Genomic DNA, 27744 nt, shown 5'->3' with positions numbered 1-27744 from the left:
TGAGGCTGAGATCTAGTGGATGCATCCCTTCTAAACTGTTGTAAACAACCCTAAAAGTGTCAGAGCATTAAGCATTTGGGTGTAAAAATAAACCCAAACATTGAAGCAGTGTATGAACACACACACACACACACACACACACACACACACACACACACACACATAAACAATGAGCAGACACATAGTCAGCCTTTGGGAGCATTTTGCTGCCTTTAAACTCCATTGCCGGCCACTCTTAGGGTTTTTGTTTGTTTATTTGTTTGTTTGTTTGTTCAAAAAATTATTTTTCCTCATATTTTTAGGTAACATGCTTTTGTTTGTTTTTATTCACTGAGAAAAGCAATCTTTTTAGATGCCAAGAATCATGTTGCTATGACAATGGGATTGTTTACGAGTATCTGTGTCAGTATGTGCTATTTAGTTGGGTGAGATTTACGCTTCATAAAAGTAAAGTCAGTTGATTCGCATATTTTGTTGCCAGTAAAAATCACATGGTTACAGAAAATTTCTGATTAGATTTTTAGAATTAGAAGTCTTTATTTGTCGCATACACATTACAGCACAGTGAAGTTCTTTCTCTGTCTAGACCCCTTGCGCATCACATGATAATTTCTCCTGGGGGACAACCAGACACTGTCTTTCCTGTAAGCAAGGCTTAATCTGTCTTAAATATGGTTTATTTTTGCACTGTTTTTGGTTGTTCCAATCATTCAAATAGAGAAAAAGATAAAAGGTATTACTGTCTCCCTGGAACTTTGTCTTGAACTTCTGATTGTGGCTTAGGAACTTGACTTGGACATTTCTTGAGAAAGGAAATATCTCTGATCCAGGAGTAGTAGACTTTTTTCACAGCATTAGGAAGAACCCAGTACGCCTTTTTATCTGTAACTGTCAGTGAATCCCTTTATTTCACTCCAGCTTCGATAGCCTGCGACAACGATGCTATGTGAGAAGAGCTGTACACTCGCAGTGTGCAGCCACGATCTTGCCATTTTTTTCACTGACAGTCCACGAAATTAAAGATTTCTTGGTCATTCTTTGCGAGTGGTTAACCTGGAATAGAATATAAGTTGTATTAAGTCATGTGACTTTTGCTTGTGAGTTTACTTCTGGTGAGTGAAGTGGTGGTCAGGCAAACTGATTTGGCTGCCATTATGCAAAGAGCTAGTGAAACCATCTCTGACTGTTTTCACAGTTTAGAGGCCAATGCACGGTCAAGATACCTTCAAAATGTTGCTCTTTGCGATGGCATAGAACCTTGCATGCTGGCAAAGAAGGATTTTTCCTGAGTTGGAAAATTATCCATCCGTTGAGCTCCCCAACATCTCAAACTACCTGGTGCTGCAGACATCGTTCTACACAGACAAACAAATGAAAACCTGGTAGAGCATTGAGCATACTACTTTTTATATGTGGCTGGATTAAAGATCTGGGGCTCATTACACTACAAGATAAATCCTGTATCGGTTTTGCCCAGGTAAGTAGGCATTTGGGGGCTTTACGTATGTACCTTTGGGGTGGGTCCTAGGACCCTACAAGTTTTAGTATCGGGTGTAAACAAACCACAGCTGCTCGATTCTCAATTCTCCCTGCTTTTCTCTTCCACCAAATGATAAGTTTTTTTAAAAAAAAAACAACAGAGAAAATGCACTGAGAAGGTAAATTCCAACATCTATGTTATAAAGTTTTATTTTTAAATGAAACAAACAGGAGGCACATCAGGGCACTTTCTGTGATAGGCAAATGGCATTGATTTTGGGGTTTTGTTTGTCTTTAAGGTGTGCAACAGTACAGGGTCGTCGTTGTTATATTTTTAATTTCAAAATTCACCATACTATTGGGGACATATCTATATCTATTGGGGACAGAGGGGACAGCCACCCCCTCCTTCCACAGCCATGCATTTGTAATGTGTGCAGAATGTGATTTTGCATTGTCTTGTTGAAATATCCCTGGAAAAAAGATGTTGTCTTGAAGGCAGCATATGTTGCTTCAAAATCTCAATGTACTTTTCTGCATTCATTTTACCATCACAGAAGTGTAAGTTACCTTTACCAAGGGCAATGACACATCCATTGGTAAATACACATTTCCACTGTGTGATGGTCCATTCCAGATGCTGCTGAGCCCAGAGAAATTGATGGTGCTTCTGGACACAGTTAACACAAGGCTTCCTTTTTGCACAGTAACATTTTAAGTGGCATTTGTAGATGTAACTCCAGTATTGTAGTAATTGACAAAGGTTTGCCAAAGCAATCCTGAGCCCATGTGGTTATATGAATGATGGTTCTTGTTGCAGTGCTGTCTGAGGGATTCGGAGATCATGTATTCAGCTTAGGCTTGCACTCTTGCCCTTTACAGACCAAAATTCCTCCAGATTCCTTGAATCATTTAACGATATTATGCACCACAGAGGGCATATGTCGCAGAGGGTAGTGCCAGTCCCAAGCCCGGACAAATGGGGAGGGTTGCATCAGGAAGGGCATCTGGGATAAAACTCATGCCAAATCAACGATGCGGATGATGAAGACAAGGACTTTCATACTGGATTGGTTGAGGCTCAGGTGATATACCAGTGGAGTCGGCCCAGATTATATACCAGTGGAGGCATGGAGATGCTTAGGAGAGATGGCAATTGACTTTTTGACTGGATTGTTTAACAAGATCTTGGAAAGTGAGAGGATGCCTGAGGAGTAGAGAAGAAGTATACTCGTACCAATATTCAAGAACTAGGGTGATGTTCAGTGCTGCAGTCACTATAGAGGCATAAAGTTGACCAGCCACAGCATGAAGTTATGGAAAAGAGTAGTGGAAGCTAGGCTAAGAGGAGAGGTGGAGATATGTGAGTGGCAATATGATTTCATGCCAGGACAGAGTACTACAGATGCAATATTTGCTTTGCGAATGTTGATGAAAAAATATAGAGAAGGCCAGAAGGAGCTGCATTGTGTGTTTGTGGATTTATAGAAGGCATATGACAGGGTGGTGAGAGAGGAGTTGTGGTACTGCATGAGTTAATCAAGAGTGGCAGAGAAGTATGTGAGATTGGTGCAGGATATGTATGAGGACAGTGTGACAACAGTGAAATATGCAGTGGGAATGATGGAGGCATTTAAGGTGGATGTTGAATTGCACCAGGGTTCAGCCCTAAGCCCTTTCTTGTTTGCAATGGTAGTGAACAGGTTAACAGGCAACACCAGGCAAGAGGCCCTATGGACAATAATGTTTGAATATGATATTGTGATCTGTAGTGAGAACAGGGAGCAAGTGGAAGAAAACTTAGAGACATAAGTATGCACTAGAGAGAAGGGGAATGAAAGTCAGTAGGAGCAAGATGGAGTACATGTGCATGAATGAGGGTGAGGACAGTGGAATGGTACAGCTGCAAGGAATAGAGGTGGTCAAAGCAGATGAGTTCATATATCTGGGGTCAAAGTACAAAGTAATGGTGAGTGCAGAAGAGAAGTGAAGAAGACAGTGCAAGCAGGTTGGAATGGATGAAAGAGAGTGTCAGGAGTAATTTGTGACAGAAGAATATCAGCAAGAGTGAAAGGAAAAGTGTACAAGACAGTAATAAAACCAGTTATGTTGTATGGTTTGGAGACAGTGGCACTGACAAAAAGACAGGAGGCTGAACTGGAGGTAGCAGAGCTGAAGAAGCTGACATTTTCACTGGGAGTGACAAAGTTGGACAGGATTAGAAATGAGAATATTAGAGGGACTGCACATGGGGACAAAGTGAGAGAGGTGAGACTGAGATGGTTTTGGACATATACAGAGGAGAGACCCAGGGTAAATTGGGAAAAGAATGCTGGAGATTAATTTTACAGGTAGAAGAAAAAGAGGAAGACCAAAGATGAGATTTATGGATGTGGTTAAGGAGGATATGAGGATGGTTGGCGCAACAGAAAAAGATACAGAGGACAGGAAGAGATGAAGGGACATTATCCACCATGGTGACCCCTAATGAGAACAGTGGAAAGAAGAAGAAGAAGAAGAAGAAGAAGAACCACAGAAGGTGACATATCCAAATCCCTTCAGATCTTTCTTTGAGGAACAACACTTCCAGTATTTTCCCTGAGTTTACTGGCTTGGGGTGCTGGATGAGGATGGTCACCTGCAGGACCCCTCCCTGCGGCTCCTATTACTGAGCATTTGGACCTGAACAAACAGTTAAAGGAGTCATATATAAGTCTTCACATTTATTTTAGAACAATAATTAGGACAGTTTTTACAATAGAACTCTTTTTTTCATCCAAGTTGGATCAAAGCCGCTGCTGAGGGGATGCAGTTTCAGCAGGAGAGCTGGTAGTGTTCAATAAGGGCAAGGGCACAATTTTGATTTCAAAGATATGTGTGTGTGGGGGGGGAGGCACAAATTCTCAAACGGGCTTAAGTTTTTCAGATACCCCTACCTGAGGTCTATCTGCTGTACTTGGATGTCTCTTGCAAAATAAATCTTGATCTCAATTAAATTACCTGATTAATAAAGGTTGCATATAAATGAGGGAATATCTTGGAGGAAAGTTCATCCCTCCAATACAGTTCCACAGACTTGGCAAGGAGCACTGAAGATATTCTGGAGACTCATGGTGGCCTCACTACCAAGACACTTCATTTTGGTTTTAATTTGTCACCCATCTGTACCACAGCCTCTCATACCTTATTGCTTTATTCTGTAATTTGTAATTCGCTCACCTCTCCACTTTCTAAGGCTACATCCAAACGACAACGGCAACGAGATTTTATTAAAAAAATATATCGTGTCCACATGGGCAACGGATCAGTAAAATATCAGGTACATATGGCAACTCAACGCTTGCTGAAAACGATGCAATACACATGCCACACCTCTAGGGGCGCTGTAAGACGGTCCCATCGGAGACACCAGAACAATAGAAGAAGTAGGACGCATGCGCATAAACCCCTTCTTCTACCCGTCGTGAAGTACTCACAGGAACAAACACACAACAACAAGAAGAAGATGGCTGCGACTACGCGAGGAAATCGTGCCTTCTGTGTGTACAAATTAGTTTTATTAGTGTGCATAGTTTTATATAACTTAATTTTCTTATTGTGTGTGAACATTTTGAAAAGCATTTTTATATAATTTATATAACTTTTTATATTGTGTGAACATTTTGAAAAGCAGTCTTATCCAATAAAAAAAAAGAAATTCAAGAAATGGTTCAGTTACTTGTTTATTTAAAAGAAAAGCTGTATACAAAAGTGAATGCAATGCAGTGGTTCATACAAAACAGCGAGAGTGCTGCTTGTTCTAGTCATGTGGTTGTGACGTCATCGTAAACAAATCCATTCTACTCATCCAGATGACTTCACAACGGCGCCGTTGCCAGATTTTTCCACTCTGGAACCCGTTCTCAAAAAATATCGTTTTGGGGCACCCAAAACGCCGGTGCCGTGTGGACGCCAGGCCGAAACGATAAACAATTTTATCAGATTCACCTGAATCCGTTGCCGTGTGGACAGGGCCTAAATGCTGTTCCTGCTGCCTATCACCTGGGGCAGCTGACCATGCTGAGTTACAGACACAAGAAATTATTTCCGAATAAAATACTTTCATGAATGAAAGTGTTATACTGTAGTGATTTAGAAATCAAAAATGACATATGAACCATTTATAGTTTTAATTGATTTATAATTCTAATTAGAAAGTTGGATAGCTAATTTCTTCTTTCTGTAATTTTTCACTCACCTCTCCACTGCCTATCACTACTTTGATTTATGTGTTGCGTGAAGAAGTGTAGTCGTAGACTGACTGTGCTCATTTGAAATAACGTAAAAAGTAAGTCATTTTCTATGGCTAGTTACTTGAAGATGTTTACAAAGTAGTACATCATATTCTAACATGATTTCACTATGAATATTCGTAACATGACATTAGCTAACTTAATACAGTGTGTGTCTGATGACATCACTCACACTTTTTTTTTTTTTTCCAAAAAATGTCGTATGTCCTCCATCTTTTGCCGCTTGGAGGGTTTTGACATTGCTAACTATTGCTTGAATTGAACTGTTTGAAACGTTTTTGAGCACATGAGAGGAAAGCAAAGTGAATGGGAAACCGGTAGCTTGAGCAGGGGATGTTTCTGCATGGTCCTAGTACCTGCAACCTCTCCTGTTTTCCTGGTCCTAGTACCTGCAACCTCTCCTGTTTTTGAGCAGGCGCTCTTTCCGCATGGTCCTAGTGCCTGCAACCTCTCCTGTTTTTGAGCAGGCGCTCTTTCCACGTGGTCCTAGTGCCTGCAGTCCTGTTTTTTTTGTTTTGTTATTTTGGATCTTAAAATGTGTGCGTGGGGGCACCCCCAATATAATGGTCGGGGAAACACTGATTTCCATAATTTCCTCACACATTTGTGGTCAAACTGGAGATCCTTGGCCCATCTTTGCTCCTCACAGACCAGGCCTTTCCTGGATACTGATTTTGTACCAGATCATGATTACAATCACCTGTTGATATCACCTGTTTCAAATCGCATCATTATTTAAACATTTTACCTCATTACTAGCCCTAAGTTGCCTCATTCCAACTTTTTTGAAATGTGTTGCAGACCTAAAACACAGGAATGGATGCATGTATATTAACAAATTAAAATAAGTTAACCAGATAAAACATGAAATATCTTGGGTTCATATTGTCTGCAGTGAAATACAAGTCAAAGTAAATTTAGAAATCCCTGCTTCCTTTCTTTCTTTTTTTAATTTACATTTTAGATAGATAATATTTTATTGTCATTGTAGCTATATAACAAAACTTTGTTTGGCAGGACTCAGAGAAAACAACAGCAATAAAAAGAATATAGATAGAATACAAGATAAAGTAAGTTTAAAAAAAGTGTAGTGTAAACAGATATTGCACAAAATGTAATAATTGTATTTACAGTCCGGAATGTAAAATGATCAGTACATTAGCAGCAACTCTGGGGAAGAAGCTGTTCCTCAACCTATTTGTACATGTTCTGATGGCCCTGTGTCTTTTGCCTGATGGGAAGGGGACAAACAGTTTATGATCTGGGTGTGTTAAGTCCTTGATAATGTCATTAGCCTGCTTACATAAATGGTGAGCATAAACTACGTCCAGATTTGGTCGCGGGGCGGCACGGTGGTGTAGTGGTTAGCGCTGTCACCTCACAGCAAGAAGGTCCTGGGTTCAAGCCCCGGGGCCGGCGAGGGCCTTTCTGTGCGGAGTTTGCATGTTCTCCCCGTGTCCGTGTGGGTTTCCTCCGGGTGCTCCGGTTTCCCCCACAGTCCAAAGACATGCAGGTTAGGTTAACTGGTGACTCTAAATTGACCATAGGTGTGGATGTGAGTGTGAATGGTTGTCTGTGTCTATGTGTCAGCCCTGTGATGACCTGGCGACTTGTCCAGGGTGTACCCCACCTTTCGCCCATAGTCAGCTGGGATAGGCTCCAGCTTGCCTGCGACCCTGTAGAAGGATAAAGCGGCTAGAGATAATGAGATGAGATGAGATTTGGTCGCTTAGTTCCCACAATCCTCTGTGCGGTCTTAATTATATGGTCTAAATCTCTCTGGTTCTCTGCAGTACAGCAGGTGTACCAAACTGTGATGCAGTAGCAGAGAAAGGTATCTATTGTGTTCCTGTAGAAGTTCACTAAGAGCTGAGAGGGGAGTTTGGCTTTTTGAGCTTTCTCAAGAAGAAAAGCTTCTGCTTAGCTTTCTTTACCAGGTGGGAGGTGTTAAGGGTCCACGTGAGGTCCTTTGTGATGTGGAATCCCAGGAATTTGATGTCGTTTACCCTCTCCACCTCTTCACCATTTATGTGTACATGTGTGTGTGTGTGTGGGGGGGTCATTTTCCTGGTTCTCCTGAAGTTCACAACGATATCCTTTGTTTTAGTTGTGTTTAGGAACAGGTTACTGTCCGAACACCACCTGACCAGGTGTTGAACCTCCTCTCTGTAGAGCTTCTCATCATTTCCTGATAGCAATCCCACTATAGTCTCCAGCTTGCCTGTGACCCTGTAGAACAGGATAAGCGGCTACAAATAATGGATGGATGGATGGATGGATGGAATCCCACTATAGTGGTGTCATCAGCGAACTTCACTCTAGTGTTAAAGGAGTGGATGGGTGTACAGTTGTATGTGAATAGAGTGAAAAGGGCTGGACTAAGGACACAGCCCTGTGGTACTCCTGTGTTCAGGGTGAGAGTGGATGATGTGCAGTTGCCTACCCTGACGTTTTGTGGTCTGTTATTGAAGAAGTCCAAAATCCATGAGCAGAGTGTAGTGGTTAATTCCAGGTTGCTGAGCTTGTTTAACAGTTAATGGGGGACTATTTTATTGAAAGTGAAGCTAAAATCAATAAATACCATCCTGACACGTGTTGGTATGCTCCAGATAAGACAGGGTTGTATGAAGTGCAATGGAGATTGCATCCTCCTTCAATCTGTTTCCACGGTAGGCAAACTGGTGGCTGTCCCAATTAATGGGGATGTTGGCCTTGATGTAAAATAGAACAAGCCTCTCAAAGCACTTCATAATAATTGGTGTCAGAGCAACTGGGCAATAGTCATTGAGACATCTGACTACTTGCTTTTTGAGCGTAGGGAAAATAGTGGTGGAGTTAAGGCATGTTGGGACAACAGCCTGCTGCAGGAACAGGTTATAACAGTTTTAACAGCTGGTCATGTTCTGCAGATTAAAGGTCTGTAAGATGGAATCATTTCCAGTGCAATGTGGTCAGATAGGCCAAGGTGTGGGGATGGGGCAACTTTATAAGCTCCTGAAATATTGGTGTAAACCTGATCCAGAATATTCTTGTCTCTGGTTGGGAAATGTACAGTTATGCAGTTTGGGCATTACAGTCTTTAAATTCGCATGATTAAAGTCCCCTGCTAAAATCACAGCTCCCTCTGGATGTGCATTCATCTGGCTATTAATGGTGTCATGCAGCTCCTCCAGAGCCAACTTAGCATTGGCCTGTGGTGGAATGTAAACAGCCATGATTAAGATGGCAGTAAACTCTCTCAGCATGTAAAAAGGTCTGCAATTCAAAGCTAGATATTCAATGTCAGGGGAGCAATGTGACCTAATAATGTCCGTAGATGTACACCAGTCATTATTAATGTATGTGCACACTCCTCCACCTTTGCTCTTACCGGAGTCGTCAGTTCTGTCTGCTTGGTAAACAGAGCTGCCCGCTAGCTCGATAGCCACATCGGGGAATGGTGCTATCCAGACAAGTATCTGTGATTACCATCGCACAGCTGTCCATGCAGTGAGTGGTAATCCTCAGTCGTATTTCGTCCATCTTGTTGATGAGTGACCAGAAGTTGGTGAGGAAAAAACTCAGCAGGGATGTGGGGGTTAATCCGTAGCCTAGCTCATATGCCAGCTCTTTTGCCTCGCTTCTGCTTCCTTTCCTTACGCCATTTCTGACACCTCACAAATGGGATGATGGTTATTCTGCTGGGCTTTTCAGTACACAGGATTCATGATGGGATAGAGTACAGGCTTTCGGAGGTGTAATCCTGACAGTGATCTCCAATTTTGAGCAATTCAGCTCGTCCATAATACAGATGACCACTGAGTGCTTGAACATAACGAACAAGTCAACTTAACACACACACACACACACACACATAAAAAAATGCTGCTGTATAACTGAGAGCTCTAAGCTGCTGCGTCTGTCCTAGCCGCCATCTTGCTCACCCACCATCTTTTCCACACTGTCCTACATAGACATATAAACATAGACGCCGCATTGAGCTGGTGGCCCCGTTGCTGGGATACGTCAGAGTGTCCGCCATATTGGATGTGGCAAATCTTCCCCGTAAACCAATGCAAGTAAATGGACTGAACTTCATAAAGCCCCTTTCTACAATAATATTTAACTCGATGCCTTTTATTCACCCATTAAGACACACACATATATATTTGGGAAACAAACAGGCATCAAAACAACATATATAACTTTTAATGTGATGGTTATAAATAGTGTGCGAAATACCCTGTACACTGCAAACTAGCGACAGATACGCGATAGATAGCTCAGGTAAGCTAATCAGTCAGCATACCGTAGCAAGCTACCAAAACCTGAGGCCAAAATAACCAACCTACAAGACTGAATATGATAAATGATGGAAATAGTGGAAAAACTGGAAATAGTGAATGAAAATAAAAATTTACTGTTTTATTTATTGAGTCACCACACAGACCTACTCTCGTTGAATAAAGTGAGCTGAATGACCGCCAAACTGAGTTCGGCCAGGTTCTAACATCATACCAAAACAAAATACATCACTGATTCCTTCACATTCAGAAAGGTTAAAAACATTCATTATACGTTCAAAAACGTTCATCATAGTGTGGCACTGTATTATCTAATTCTCACTGCTTATAACTATACACCTACCCGGTGGAGATGAGCTGGGAAACTGAAGACCAAAGGAACAGCTCCCTCTCTGATCCTGACTGTCTGACCTGTTCTGTCAAAATCCTCTGTTCTGAAGTGTTCACTGCAGAGCATGGATGACGGAGTAGCAGAAAACCCTTCCCGTCGCACAGCTGTCTCCCACTGCTTTTTCATGGCTTTATTTTTGGGAAACCTACATAGTATGTGAAAAGTTAGCTAAGCAACTAACAACAATCAGCGTAGTTACGAAGGAAATACTTCGTTGTTTGGAGACAGGTTTCACCGAGCGGCTATTATGCGCGAGACTTCATATTAGCCACAAAGTCAGAAAAATCTGTTTGTAAAATTACGTTATAATGACCAAATACAATGAAAAGTATTTTTCCAGTCTCACCTGTGAAAGGTAATCCCATGTGATCTCGTTTGGACGGTAAACCTGTTGGTACAGTTAAACGCAGCACATGAATGAGGCATCTTTATTCTCGGCTACTGTCTAGACGCTATACCAGAGACGGTTGAAGAATCTCCACTTTGCCACATCCAATATGGCGGTGAGGATGACGTATGATTCTACGCAGAAGGCGGCGTCTATGTTTATATGTCTATGCTGTCCTAATTTTGCCTGATTTGGGGTTTGTACTTGATGGTCATTATTTTCTGAGGGTTCATATGGTGTTGTCTTTTTGGTCAAAGAAATACATAAAAATGTTTTCCAAAAGTAATAATTGTGAATTAGATAATGCTATATGAAACATATCACCTTTATTTAGCATCACTGTTAGGCATGGCTGCCATGTGTTAGTCATGGCTGAATGTCTTATGTAGAGTGATAACTTGTGAACCACCAATTAGCATATTACCTATTACAGTAGCTAGCTGATGATTCCTCATATTAGGGTGGAATCTAGGTACTGTATGTCATACCAAAAAACATGTTCTTTAAAGTTTTCTCAACAATATATACAGTATGTTATAATTTAACATGTTTGGGATACATCCAGCATGTACCTCCATCTTTTCTCTCCCTGTATATCTTTACTTCAAGACAAAAAAAGTTCTGCATATCTCCACCCCCCCCCCCCCCCACCTCCAATCAAAAAAAAAAAAACCCTCCAGGCCTCCTGTCTGCTGCTGAGTTTTAGAAACAGCTGTGCAGTCATAACAGAATGTGTGCCCAGACTCAACTCTCAGCTGCCTCACACAAATTCTGGTGTTTCACAGGCTATCTGATACCCCCCCCCCACACACACGCACACACACTGTGAGTGCATGCAGTTTCCATACATGTGCACAAGTTCATATTTGCACAGTTTTACACACACACACACACACACACACACACACACACACACACACACACACACACACACCAGATATCTGATCTGAAGTTGGTAGCTTATCTTTTTTTGTGGTCCCAGAAGTCTCGCCAATAGTCTACAATCCCCAAAGGAATCAGTAGACTGTTTTTACTCCTAAACTTGAAAGAGCTAAAATAAATTCAGCCCGAAAAGTACTATACTAATGCAAATGATATCAAAAACAAAAAACAAACAAACAAACAAAAAAACTGTGCCTGCTTGCAGAAAGAAATTAAAAAAAAAAAAAAAAAAAAAAAAAAAAATATATATATATATATATATATATATATATATATACAACCCTTTTTCCAAAAGAAAAGTTGGGATGCTGCAAAAACTGTAAATAAAAACAGAATGTGATGATTTGTAAATCAAGGAAAACCTATATTTCATTGAAAATAGTACAAAGACAACATATCAAATGTTGAAACTGAGGCGTTTTGTTGTTTTTTGAAACATATATGCTCATTTTGAATTTGATGCCAGCAAAACATTTCAAAAAAGTTGGGACAGGCACATGTTTACCACTGTGTTTCATCACCTCTACTTTTAACAACACTCTGGAAATGTTTGGGAGCTGAGGAGACCAATTGCTGCAGTTTCAAAAGGGAAATGTTGTCCCATTCTTTTTTAGGATTTTGGTTGCTCAATAGTTCAGGTTCTCCTTTGTCGTATTCTGCATTTCATAATACACCAAATGTTTTAAATGGGAGACAGGTCTGGACTGCAGGCAGGCCAGTTTAGTACCTGGACTCATTTACTATGGAGCCATGCAGTTGTAATATGTGCAGAAAGTGGTTTGGCATTGTCTTGCTGAAAGAAGGAAGGCCTTCCCTGAAAAAGATTTAGTCTGGATGGCAGCATATTGCTCCAAAATCTGAGTATATCATTCAGCATTAATGATGCCTTCCCAGATGTGCAAGCTATCCATGCCATGTGCACTAATGCCCTCCATACCATCACAGATGCTGGCTTTTGAACTGTGCACTGATAACAAGCCGGATGGTCCCTCGCCTCTTTAGCCTGGAGGACGTGGTGTCCATGATTTTCAAAAAAGAATTACAAATTTCAATCTGTCAGATCACAGGACAATTTTCCACTTCGCTTCAGCCCATTGTAAATGAGTTCAGGCCCAGAGAAGGTGGCAGTGTTTCTGGATATTGTTTATATATGGTTTTAATTTGCATTTGTGGATGCAGTAACAAACTATGTTCACAGATGATGGTTTTCAGAAGTGTTCCTGAGCCCATACAGTGATTTCCATGACAGAATCATGTCTGTTTTTAATGCAGTGCTGCCTGAAGGCCCAAAGATCACCAAAGATCAGTGTCAGTTTTCAGCCTTGTCCCATGCATACAGAGATTTCTCCAGATTCTCTGAATCTTTTAATGATATTATATACCATAGATGATGTGATCCCCAAATTCTTTGCGTTTTCATTGATGAACGTTATTCTTAAATTGTTGCACTGTTTGCCCATGCAGTCTTTCACAGACCGGTGAACCCCTCCCCATCTTTACTCCTGAAAGACTCAGCCTCTCTGGGATGCTCTTTTTATACCCAATCATATCACTGACCTGCTGCCAATTAACCTAATTAGTTTTTTTTTTTAATATTACATAACTTTTCCAGTCTTTTGTTGCCCCGTCCCAACTTTTTTGAAACATGTTACTGGCACTAAATTAAAAATGAACATACCATTTAAAAAAAAGAACATTTCTCAGTTTCAACATTTGATATGTTGTCTTTGTACTATTTTCAATAAAATACTGTATAGGGTTTCCATGACTTGTAACTCATCACATTCTATTTTTATTTTCAGTTTACACAGCATCCCAACTTTTTTTTGGAAACGGACTTGAAGCTTAATGACACTTAAAGATTGAAACATCCTACTTCATAGTTTATGTTCACATTAACAGAGTGGAATTTTTTAGAAAAAAATGTGGATCTGCATACCAAATGTTTCTGAACTCTGAAAAAAGGGCAAAATAAAACTAAAGAAACTGCAGTTTGAAAGTTAGATCATTTTCACTTAATAGCCCATTGCTTATTCAAGTGACTGTATCAGTTTTTAACCTCCTGTACTTGATATCATGCTTACCTTTAATGGCACTGCGACATTCTCAACTGTTTAAAGCACAGATTGTAATTGTTGTCTATCCCCATTATGAAACTTTTTCTGAACAAAACCAAGACATGATTTTCAGTCCAGCTCTGAAGTTTACTTGCTATCCTATTCTCCCTAACAATGTGTTACAGGCTTTATTAGCTCTTTGTGATTGATGCTAGGCTATACTGCAACATTCCCACCAGAGTACAAGCAAAAAAAAAGTAAACTTCCATTATAAAATCTCTTAAGAAACACAAAGAAAGCATTCCCAGAACATACTATTTTGTCATACTGTATGTTGGAAAATCCATCCATTACCTATACTGCTCATGTGTCAGGGTCACAGGGGAAGCTAGAACCAATCCCAGCTGACCTTGGTGAAGAGGCAGGGTACACAGGACTAACACAGAGATGAACAACCATTCACACTATGGACAATTTAGAGTACTAGTATCCAGTTAACCTAATCCAAGTCTTTAGACTGTGGGAGTAAAACAAAGCACCCAGAGGAAACCTACACAGGCACAGAGAGAACATGCAAATTCCACACAAAAAGACCTTGGTCAGCCACAAGGTTCAAACCCAGAACCTTCTTGCTGTGAGGTGACAGTGTTAACCACTGTACCACTGTGCCCATGTTGGAAAATATTTTGCAAAATATTCACTAATATATGTCAATATATAAACATTTTCCTCAAATGTATTTTAAATACAATGCCCTTCAGAATTATTGGTACACTTTGTGATGAAAATGAAAATATGATATTAAATATCCATCCATCCATCCATTACCTGTAGCCACTTATCCTGTTCTATAGGCTTGCAGGCAAGTTGGAGCTATCCCAGCTGACTATGGGCGAGAGGCAGGGTACACCCTGGACAAGTCGCCACGTCATCGCAGGGCTGACAGAGACAAACAACCATTCACACTCACATTCACACCTATGGTCAATTTTAGAGCCACCAATTAACCTAATCTGCATGTCTTGTATGACTGTGGGGGAAACCGGAGCACCTGGAGGAAACCCACACAGACACGGGGAGAACATGCAAACTCCACACAGAAAGGCCCTTGCCGGCTGCTGGGACTCAAACCCAGAACCTTCTTGCTGTGAGGCAACAGTGCTAACCACTACACCACCATGCTGCCCTGATATTAAATATTAATATATAAAATATTACACATGCAGCAAGGGGTATTTTGAGCTCAAGCATACAGAGACATTATATAGTTTTAGTTTTTCTTCTTTTATTCAAGCAAAAATGATTTTTAAGTACTGCATTTCTATTTCTAAAATATGGCTTAAAAAGTATCCAAAACACTACAATTAATATTTGTGATGCTTGACCTTGGAGGGATGTTGGCCCACTCATCCATGCAGGACGTCCTCTTTTGACCATAGGTATTCAGTAGCCAATCAGCAACAGTCGTGTCTGTGTATTTATTTATTTATTTATTTATTTCACATTCTATTTATAAGCATTGTAAGCAAAAAAACCCTAACATTCTGATGTAAATACGTGACTGAATTTACCTCAGGTAATTCTTAGCTTAGCATTCGTAATTGACCTTCAGTACTTATTCAAAAGGAGGAAACACTTTAATAAAACTATTATATATTGTGCAGTTATTCCCACATAATGTATTTTAATATTGGTAGCTTAAAAGATGAGTACAGGTATTATATTAAGCAATAATGTGTGCATTTTATGTTATTTTTAACAACCACAACATCCTGCTCCTGTATCTTGGGCAAATATGAAATGCTGAGCAATTTTTTTTTGAATAATAAACTTTACTTCTTGCTGTCACTAATCACACTTTGATGACATTTTGCTGGGATGGAAATAATTTATAACTCCTTAAAAACACAAGCAGTGTGATCGAAAACCTGAATGCACTTACTGGACTCAATAACGTATGTATATATCTTTGGATCAGGTTAACATGTATATAAATTAAAACTGTCTACAAAGTGTCCTGTTTGGAATCAATTAAAATGGTTTATTTGAAATGTACGATCGGAGTGAATTAATTAGTGAAAATCTTTGCATCTGAATGGTCATAGTTTGCACATCTTGCATTAATTTTACACTATAAACTGGATGATATACTATATGGTAAAGAGGAAATGTGATTGTAATGTAATGTAAAACATGGTTGCTTTTTTCCTGTGAAACATGATTGGACCTTCACCGTAAAAAAAAAAGTTACACCAACTTTAAAATTCAAGACAACTTACTGCACAGGATTTTTGAGTTTATGTGACAACTAAGATTTTTAAGTTTTGAAGAAAGTTGTGCCAACTTATACTTTTGGTCTCAGATAACTTAGCCTCCATATTCACACAAACTTAATTTTTTCAGTTTTACATGATAAGAATTCAACTTTAAGGCCACTAATCTTTCATCCAAATAAAAACTAATTTGACAAACGAAATGTGCAAACAATTCAGTATACTGAATTTTTTGCACATTTCGTTTGTCAAATTAGCTTCAGGCTTAAAATAAGTGAATGTGTGACTTAACAAAAAAGCACTGCCACTACAGTTTTATAGCAGTTTTGCTACCATCATGTTAAAATAAACATGCTATTTGAACTGGATTGTTCTTTGTTTTATTGTGGGATAAAAAGAAAATTGAACTCAGATTTTGAAGTTTTTACTTGGATGAAAGATTAGTGGCCTTAAAGTTGAATTCTTATCATGTAAAACTGAAAAAATTTTGTGTGAATATGAAGACCAAAAGTATAAGTTGGCACAACTTTCTTCAAAACTTAAAAATCTTAGTTATCACATAAACTTAAAAATCCTGTGCAGTAAGTTGCCTTGAATTTTTAAGTTAGCGTAACGTTTTTTTTTTACAGTGTTGTTGTTTACATTATGCAGTGACCACAAGTATTTTTCCTGCAGTCCATCATGGGTATTAGCAGAAAACTCTAAACTGTACCTTCTCTAATTACTGAGGATATTCCAGCTCACTTGAATGTAATGTTGCAACCTCGAACTGAAATGGACTTAACTGGGATTTTATGTCAGAAATTTACATATCATGAACACCAAGCAGTTATTAGAACAAGTCCAGGACAAAGTTCTGGAGAAATGTCAATCAAGGTTTGAATATTTTCGAAATTGATCCCAAACTCTGAACATCCTATGGACTACCATTAAATAATTTAATTAAAAAAGGAAAGAATATGGCACAAGTGCATCTCTGCTTAGAGACTGTGCACTGAAAGTCAATAAGTGGGTAAGGAGGGCAATGAAGCAACCAAGATGCCAGGGTAAGTCTGAAGGATCTGGAGTGATCAAGAGCTCAAACGGGAGAAGCTATTAATAGGGCAACCATTGCCCAGACATGTCACAAAGCTTGGCTTCATGAAAGAGTAGTGAGAAGAGAATAAAGCCATACAAGTTTGCCAAAAAGCATTTTTGAGACAGCAAAGATGCGTAAAAAGTTTCTTTGGTCTGATGAGTCCAAAGTAGCCTTGGCACAAAGTGCAATGTTTGGCAGAAACACTGCTCCTCTCTCTATGAACATCATCCTGACAGTGAAGCATGGTGACAGTAGCATCATGTTGTGGGGCTGCTTTTATTCATCAGCAGAGACTGGAAAACTGGTCAGGGTCAAGAGCAAGTTGGATGGACCCAAATACAGGCCAAGATTAAAAAAAAAACCCTGAATGCTTATGCAACCAAACAAATGTTTGTTTGTTTGTTTGTTTGTTTGTTTGTTTGTTTGTTTGTTTAAACCTCTCACATACTATTCTCCTCTCCTAACAAAGTGTCTTGCACAGTAAAGTAGGGCAAATGATGTTGTGCCCCCATCGTGTTATCTCTCTGGACCTCCAGACCTGATGCCAAGTGGTGCACAAAAGTACCACAGACCTGATGGGTATGGAAGTTGCCCCGCAGTGACAACTGATTTGCAGAGTGATGCCATCCATTCGCCATTTGAGTGGCTCTTCCGCATGCCATCTGGTGGTATGCCATTGACCCTGTTGGGTTCATCTGCCACATTGCCCCGAAAAGCACCCTGCTGCCAGCGCCTTATTGGTGATGTACTATTTAACCCATAGCTGGAGCCCAGGCAGGTGCTACCACTCCGGGTTAGAGCGGACCTGGGAGCAATGGTGATTAAAGGGTAACTCCACTTTCCCCAATACTCAAGTCCTCCTGGACCTGAGACTCACCATCGGTTGCAGTTTAAAGTCATACCAAGGACTAAAGGCAGCTCTATAGTCTAACTTGTATCACTAGTCTAACCTACTCTGCCCTATGTTGTGCTTTAAAGCCCCATTAGGTGAGAATTGCTATTTTTTGCTCTTGGCCTCCCCCTACAGTTGCGGAGTCTAATTCATTTTTACACTACCATTGTAAATACAAGTCGCGCTTTGAGATGAACAACATAACAAAAAGAATAATAATCTTTTAGTTTTGCTGAAATACTGTGTTTATATTTTCAGGCGGGTGGCATGATAGTGTAGTGGTTAATGCTGTCACCTCACAGCAAGAAGGTCCGGGTTCAAGCCCCGTGGCCAACAAGGGCCTTTCTGTGCGGAGTTTGCATGTTCTCCCCGTGTCCGCGTGGGTTTCCTCCGGGTGCTCCGGTTTCCCCCACAGTCCAAAGACATGCAGGTTAGGTTAACTGGTGACTCTAAATTGACCGTAGGTGTGAATGGTTGTCTGTGTCTATGTGTCAGCCCTGTGATGACCTGGCGACTTGTCCAGGGTGTACCCCGCCTTCCGCCCGTAGTCAGCTGGGATAGGCTCCAGCTTGCCTGCGACCCTGTAGAACAGGATAAAGTGGCTAGAGATAATGAGATGAGATGAGATATTTTCAGGCCATATACAGTGCCTTGCAAAAGTATTCATACCCCTTGAACTTTTTCACATTTTTTCACCTTACCACCACAAACTTAAAAGTTTTTTATTGAGATTTTATGTGATAGACCAACACAGAGTAGCACATAATTGTGAAGTGAAATGAAAATGATAAATGGTCTTCAAAATTTCAAACAAATAAAAATCTGAAAAATGTGGTGTGCATTAGTATTCAGCCCCCTGTCCTCTGATACCTCTAAATACAATCCATTGCAATCAATTGCCTTCAGAAGTCATCTAATTAGTTAATAGAGTCCTACTGTGTGTAATTTACTCTCAGCATAAATATACTTGTTCTGTGAAGGCCTCAATGGTTTGTTAGAGAACACTGAAGAACAAACAGCATCATGAAGACCAAAGAACTCACCAGACAGGTCAGGGATAAAGTTCTGGAGAAGTTTAAAGCAGGGTTAGGTTATAAAAAAAATCCCAAGCTCTGAACATCTCAAGAAGCACTGTTCAATCCATCATTCAAAAATAGAGAAAGTATGGCACAACTGCAAACCTACCAAGACATGGCTGTCCACCTAAACTGACAGAGTGAGCAAGGAGAGCACTGGCCAGAGAAGCAGCCAAGAGGCCCATGATCACTCTGGAGGAGCTGCAGAAATCCACAGTTCAGGTGGGAGAATCTGTGCACAGGAGAACTATAAGTCGTATACTCCACAAATCTGGCCTTTTTGGAAGAGTGGCAAGAAGAAAGCCATTATTGAAAGACAGGCATAAGAAGCCATGTAGGGGACACAGCAAACATGTGGAAGAAGGTGCTTTGGTCAGATGAGACCAAAGTTGAACTTTTTGGCCTAAATGCAAAGCGCTATGTGTGGCGGAAAACTAACACTGCTCATCACCCTGCGCACACCATCCCCACTATGAAACATGGTGGTGGCAGCATCATGCTATGGCGATGCTTTTCTTCAGCAGGGACAGGGAAGCTGGTCAGAGTTGATGGGAAGATGGATGGAGCTTGCAGGGCAATCCTGGAAGAAAACCTGTTGGAGGCTGCAAAAGACTTGAGACTGGGAAGGAGATTCACCTTCCAGCAAGACAATGACCCTAAACATACAGCCAGAGCTACAATGGAATGGTTTAGATCAAAGAATATTCATGTGTTAGAATGGCCCAGTCAAAGTCCAGACCTAAATCCCATTGAGCATCTGTGGCAAGACTTGAAAATTGCTGTTCACAGACGCTCTCCATCCAATCTGGCTGAGCTTGAGCTATTTTGCAAAGAAGAATGGGCAAAAATTTCAGTGTCTAGATGTGCAAAGCTGGTAGAGACATACCACAAAAGACTTGCAGCTGTAATTGCAGCAAAAGGTGGCTCTACAAAGTATTGATGCAGGGGGGCTGAATACTAATACACATCACATTTTTCAGATTTTTATTTGTTTAAAATTTTGAAGACCATTTATCATTTTTGTTTCACTTCACAATTATGTGCTACTCTGTGTTGGTCTATCACATAAAATCTCAATAAAAAAACTTTTAAGTTTGTGGTTGCAAGGTGGAAAAATGTGAAAAAGTTCAAGGGGTGTGAATACTTTTGCAAGGCACTGTACATTGTTTTCTAAGTGTTTGAATGTGGAGTTTGTGTGTAATCGACATGATATATGCACATATTGTACATTATATACATTAGGCTGTATATATTTATTCCAAGCTAACTGTGATAGGTTTGCAGAGCTGCAAGCTTTCAAGGCTTATTTGGCATGAGATTAGTAAAGACTGACCAAACATTTTGGTGCGAGATGAATTTATTTATTTGCATGCTAGCCTGAGACAGGACTGAGGTTAGGTGACTTTTGTCAGCCAGAAAAACTACAAACCGTGAGACTCTGTGAGGCAGGGATAACACCGATAAGTGAGATTCTGTGAGACAGGGATAAAACTGATAAGGTTACAGCCTACATTGCAATCTTTCATAAATAACATTGGCAGTGATGTAGACTCTGCTGTCAGATTGTCATTGTTTTCCCGTCAACCATAAGACAGATCACCACTTGTCTTGAAGTAAACATGCATGCTCATACAATTTTTTTTTTTTGCTACACTGCAAGTCAAAGTTTACACACAACTCAGAATAGAAGAATGCTAAGCTCAGATAACCAGAACCACACTAACGCTGACATATCTAATGCTGGGGGATGCTAATGGACAAAGAACAGCTAGTCAACTAAATTAACCTTACAAAACATGGATGCCCCTGAAACAAAGTGATGCAAACTTGGGCAGCAATCTAGCCAATAAAGCTAGACAGCAACCAACAAAAGAGCTCTTATTACCAGTACCTAGTGTTACCTAGCAAGATTGCTAACATCACCTCAAGAGATAGCTAACAGCTAAACCTCTGTCGAAATGGACTGACTTAACTTATGATCAAAAGCTAGTGAGTTGGCAACTTTGCTAACAGCCAAACAATAAGCAAATGTAAAAACTCAACACACAGCAAGGCAGGTAATGTAATATTGCTTACTAGTTCAACAGAAAGAAGCCCAGCTCAGTATCTGTCTTGCAGCCTTTTATCGCTCTTAGCTAGGGTGACCAGACGTCCCGGTTTTACCGGGACAGTCCTGATTTGGGGTTGTGTGTCCCGAGTCCCGACAAAAGTCTGTCGGGACACGGATATGTCCCGGTTTTCGCCACTCGCAACGTTTGCGACTGAGCAGCGTGGGAATCATTAGCGGAGAAATGTCTGCATTTACTATTTTGATGAATTGACAGGACTTGCAAACTTTCCTGGTTACTGCCCCCTGGCCCTGTGGCATGGGTGTTTATTTAGTCACATTATTCCAGACAACAGAACAGGTTGCCATGCAACAATAAAATAAACATTAACTGGCGCGAATGTTCTTTGTCTAGCAGCTAGCAGCAGTAATGCCGCAGTAATTATGCCGAAAAGAAAATGTACCTTTTCCAGAGATTTACAGGGCACCTACCCCTTCCTCCGAGAGGTGCAGAACAATGCGCACAAAGCCTACTGCACACACTGTAAGTGTTTTGTTCTTGTACTGAGTTGGGTAGCCTATGCTGCAAATGCTGTGCGCTCCTGTGGGGGCTTTCCTCGAGCTGTCGCCCCTCTCCTCCTTTAGTGCTGAGAGAGGCCCTTCATATAATCTTTTTTTATTCACCTTGTTATCCCAAGATAACGACATAATTAATTCAGGATCTCGAGAAAACAACACAACTAATTCGAGATCTCGAGAAAACAAAACCGCTATTCCGAGATAACGACATAATTAATTCAGGATCTTGAAGAAACAACACAACTAATTCAAGATCTCGAGAAAATAAAACCGTTATTTCGAGATCTCGAGAAAACAAACAATTATCTCATGATCTCAGCTGGATCACTGTATCTCCATCGGTAGAGACGAAGCCGGGCCAGTCTTCTGCGGAGGTGCCGCAGACTAATTTTGAAATTATCCCTTATTAAAAGACTTAATGCAATCTCTCCCGGTGTCAACCCCTGATCAAAATATTGCCTTATTAGGTGATCGATTATTCCAGACATTCTAATGACCAAAGTTGCGTCTATACAGAATGAGAAATAGCCCCAAAGTCAGCATATCACAAGTCTCTTGGCGTACCTGAATGAACCATTTCTCAGCTGTTTACTCGAGATCATGAAATAATTGTTTTGTTTTCTCGAGATCTTGAAATAACGGTTTTGTTTTCTCGAGATCTCGAATTAGCTGTGTTGTTTTCTCGAGATCCTGAATTAATTATGTCGTTATCTCGGAATAACAAAGTGAATTAAAAAAAGGATTATATGAAGGGCCTCTCTCGGCTTCCGTAGTATATATTCTCAAATCACTTGTCTCTTTTTTGTTTCTGTTTAACATGCCATTCTGACAGTTTGGCCATATTGCTGTGTTGAACAGCTTGTTGCACCTTCCATTAAAGTGTTCACTTTTGTACACATCTTCTTGCTTTATTCATTCAGTTGTGGGGAATGGTTAGTAAGGTTGATTCTGACCTAGGCTATGTTGAGGTCACATATCTACTTTTTAAGTTCATGCTATAGTGCATACAATTTTAGAGATACAGCCTACATGTGCATATGCATTCTTCTTGGTGTTCTCACAAACAGGTGAAATAAATCAGTTTAAATTTGGCCTATGGACATAGCCTGGCCTATTCTCAGCCATTACAAAATCTGTTGTCTGACCATAATTTAACTGATCTGTATACCACTATGCTACTAGATAACAAAATGCCTGTTTGTTTTATTTCATGTGAGATGTTGATAAATGTGAGTTTCAATAAAATGATAAGAGCACCTCTCTGAGTGTCACGTTTATGTAAAAAAAGGTGTGCGAGCACGAGCATGGTCGTGTGCAAAAGTGTCCCAGTTTCAGACTAGGGAAATCTGGTCACCCTACTCTTAGCTCTTGTCAATGAGTAAAATCCATTCTAAGATTTACTCTTGTCTGGTTTCTTACTTGGTCACTCTCTCTTTTTCTCTTCCTGGTTTCCTCTGACAGTGTCTACTTTGGTCTCTTCACCTCAACTGCCATGATGATACTGAGAATACTGATTTACCTTATTTTTCTGAGTCATGTTGCTAGCCAATTTTGAAAGCTACATGGGATGCCGAAAAGCGTTACACAGTTCTCACGGTGACATAAAGTGTTACGCAGTTCTCACTTTGCCATAAAGCATTATGCAGTTCTTGTGAGAGGTCTGAGGGACCCCTCCCCCCAGAGTTACATGTGCTATAACTGGAGAACCGGACGCAGACTCTGGATGCAAGACAAACCATTCTTCATATTCCAAGTCAGAGTACCATCAAAATGATTTTGAGGCTGATATTTTAAGGTAAAATTCCTACCTGATGCTGCTTTAAGCTTTAATATCTTGTCTGTTCAAACAGATTTTACTGTGTTCACAACCCAATATTAAACATAGACAATATTTTTCATAGCTCGTTCTGTAGTCTACTAGTTTTGAACCTACTCTACATCATTCTACATGCTTTAATAGAAAAAGAATATTCTGTTCTGATTAAACATGTAATGTTGAACTTTATTGCAGTTTTGCATCATAAAACCTCTTCCTAACAAAACATAGACAAGAAAAGACGGCACGGTGGTGTAGTGGTTAGCACTCTCACCTTGCAGCAAGAAGGTTCTGGGTTTGAGCCCAGGCTGATGGGGGCCTTTCTGTGGGGAATTTGCATGTCCTCCCTGTGTCTGTGTGGGTTTCCCCACAGTTCAAAGACATGCGGTTAGGTTAACCTAGGGGTTGGCCTTGGGCTGAAGTGCCCTTGAGCAAGACACCTAACCCCCAACTGTTCCCTGGGTGCTGTAGCATGGCTGCCCACTTCTCTGGGTATGTGTGTGTGTTCACTGCTTCAGATGCGTTAAATACAGAGAGGAATTTCACTGTGCTTAAGTGTACATGTGATAAATAAAGTTGTTGTTGTTCTTCTTCTTCTAAAGTCACATCTAATTCTGAAATCTACAGTGGGCCAAAAAAGTATTTAGTCAGCCACCAATTGTGTAAGTTCTCCCACTTAAAAAGATGAGAGAGGCCTGTAATTTTCATCATAGGTACACTTCAATTATGAGAGACAGAATGGGGGGAAAGAATCCAGGAAATCACATTGTAGGATTTTTAATGAATTAATTGGTAAATTCCTCGGTAAAATAAGTATTTGGTCACCTACAAACAAGCAAGATTTCTGGCTCTCACAGACCTGTAACTTCTTCTTTAAGAGGCTCCTCTGTCCTCCACTCGTTACCTGTATTAATGGCACCTGTTTGAACTCATTATCAGTATAAAAGACACCTGTCCACAACCTCAAACAGTCACACTCCAAACTCCACTATGGCCAAGACCAAAGAGCTGTCAAAGGACACCAGAAACAAAATTGTAGACCTGCACCAGGCTGGGAAGACTGAATCTGCAATAGGTAAGCAGCTTGGTGTGAAGAAATCAACTGTAGGAGCAATTATTAGAAAATGGAAGACATATAAGACCACTGATAATCTCCCTCGATCTGGGGCTCCACGCAAGATCTCACCCCGTGGGGTCAAAATGATCACAAGAACGGTGAGCAAAAATCCCAGAACCACACGGGGGGACCTAGTGAATGACCTGCAGAGAGCTGGGACCAAAGTAACAAAGGCTACCATCAGTAACACACTACGCCACCAGGGACTCAAATCCTGCAGTGCCAGACGTGTCCCCCTGCTTAAGCCAGTACATGTCCAGGCCCGTCTGAAGTTTGCTAGAGAGCATTTGGATGATCCAGAAGAGGATTGGGAGAATGTCATATGGTCAGATGAAACCAAAATAGAACTTTTTGGTAAAAACTCAACTTGTCATGTTTGGAGGAGAAAGAATGCTGAGTTGCATCCAAAGAACACCATACCTACTGTGAAGCATGGGGGTGGAAACATCATGCTTTGGGGCTGTTTTTCTGCAAAGGGACCAGGACGACTGATCCGTGTAAAGGAAAGAATGAATGGGGCCATGTATCGTGAGATTTTGAGTGAAAACTTCCTTCCATCAGCAAGGGCACTGAAGATGAAACGTGGCTGGGTCTTTCAGCATGACAATGATCCCAAACACACCGCCCGGGCAACGAAGGAGTGGCTTCGTAAGAAGCATTTTAAGGTCCTGGAGTGGCCTAGCCAGTCTCCAGATCTCAACCCCATAGAAAATCTTTGGAGGGAGTTGAAAGTCCGTGTTGCCCAGCGACAGCCCCAAAACATCACTGCTCTAGAGGAGATCTGCATGGAGGAATGGGCCAAAATACCAGCAACAGCGTGTGAAAACCTTGTGAAGACTTACAAAAAACGTTTGACCTCTGTCATTGCCAACAAAGGGTATATAACAAAGTATTGAGATGAACTTTTGTTATTGACCAAATACTTATTTTCCACCATAATTTGCAAATAAATTCTTTAAAAATCAGACAATGTAATTTTCTGGATTTTTTTCTCATTTTGTCTCTCATAGTTGAGGTATACCTATGATGAAAATTACAGGCCTCTCTCATCTTTTTAAGTGGGAGAACTTGCACAATTGGTGACTGACTAAATACTTTTTTGCCCCACTGTACCTATACCTGTGATCATTTATTTCACCAAACTGTGCGAGTAGCCCTTTGTAGCTCATGTTACTCTACACTCCAACATTGCCACCAATTAAACCACAAAACAATTTTTGTAGGCCTCATTAGGAAATATGCTCCTGACCATTGACAGTTAGACAATATTGACAGTCCATATGTAGCTGCTCTGAAGCCAAACTAGTCTTTAGCTTTAATAGCTCTATAGCTAATGTTACACATTACTTCAGTGTTTTCATCCCTGTAAAAACAAAAAAACTGCATCCTGTAACTGCTTTTTAAAACACAAAGAAAACTTTGAAATATGTGGCCAGAACTGAAGAAACATCAGCTATTAACACACAGTAGATAAGTTCTATGCAAAACTTAACACTGCGCAATCAGTGGAGACTTGTGTGACCGTTGGAAATTTACATTCATTCATTCTTCTGCTGTATCCTGGTCAAGGTCATGCTGGAGCTGGAGCCTATCCAAGGAACACTGGGTGTGAGGCCGGAATACACCCTGGATGGGACACCAATCACAGGTCAACATACACACACTCGTTCACACCTGGGGCAATTTTGCTGTTAAATTCAAGTGTAATTCAAACGGTCGGGAGCAGAAACGGACTGGCTTTCTTTCTCTATCACAGTTAGCTTAAGAGAGAGAAGGGGGAGAGAGGGACGGAAAGAGAAATAGAGAGAGGGGAGAGATAGTAGGAGAGAAAAAGAGAGAAAAAGAGAGAGAGATGCATAGAGAGAGAGAGAGAGAGAGAGAGAGGCAATAGCTTCCCGTCGCTTGGCTTTACTAATCGAGGCTCCTTTTGTTGCGTGCGACGCATGCCTGTCCGAGTCACGTGACTGCGTTTCCATGGTGACTGAGGTCTGAGTAATCATTTGCGCAATGACCTTTATTCCCCTGAGGGAAGAGGGAGGAGGAAGTGAGGGAGTGGGGGGAGGGAAGAAGGGTAGAATGAAAACGGAGCCAGCAAAAGCAAACGAAGGAGGGGGAACGGGTGAGTAACAGAGCGAGGCAACGGGGCCCTAGACACACACACACACACACACACACACACCTTTGTCTTTGTCTTAGTATCCTTGTGAGGACCTTCAACTGACAGAATTATTTATGGATGCAGTTAATTAATGCTAAACTACATAAATCTAATCCTAACTTAACCTCAACAATCCTTTCGGCTTTTTTAGCTTTTGTTTTTAATACTTTTTTAAAGTAGTTTGCCTTGTGGATAGCAGCTAAATATCCTTGCAGTTTCAGATATTCCTATACTAGTGGGGACATTTGGTCCCTGGCAAGATATAAACACACACACACACACACACACACACACACACACACAAAAGGGAAAAAGAACCAATTTTTTCTCTTAGCAAGTGCTGAGAAGAATCCATTGGGTTTGATTTAGATAACGAATGAAGAGAAAGAAAGAGATAGTGAAAGGGGAGAAAAAGAGGAATGCAGGATCCCTGACTGTGAGAGTAAGGGGATTGGAGGGAAGATAGAACTGCGGTTCTTTCTATTTGAAGGAGGTTTTATGAAACCAGTGTTTCTACATACGAGTTAACTGAAGTTGCTCAAGTTAATTCTACAAGAAAATTCTTATTCATTTTGTTATATTATTATAGCCAAATTATTGTATATGTTTTTACAGCTACTTTCTGTGAGTCAAAACTATCCCCTTATTTTATCTACTTATAACTGTATTTTCTGATTTAGCATTGACCACACATTTATGTTACCAAGCTATGTCATTTCACTGTGTTCTTGCTTATAAACTAATCTTACTTAAAAATGTGCCTCCCAAACAAGCTTCATTTTTTTTTCTTCAAAATTATACTACTGTGTTCAATATAAGTGAAAAAAAACCATAGAACAATTACAAGTTATTTTAGTTATTTACAGTAAGTTATGA

The sequence above is a fragment of the Neoarius graeffei genome, chromosome 28 (assembly GCF_027579695.1).
Source record: "Neoarius graeffei isolate fNeoGra1 chromosome 28, fNeoGra1.pri, whole genome shotgun sequence".
Classification (NCBI taxonomy): Eukaryota; Metazoa; Chordata; class Actinopteri; order Siluriformes; family Ariidae; genus Neoarius; species Neoarius graeffei.
Note: the sequence above shows the minus strand (reverse complement) of the source record.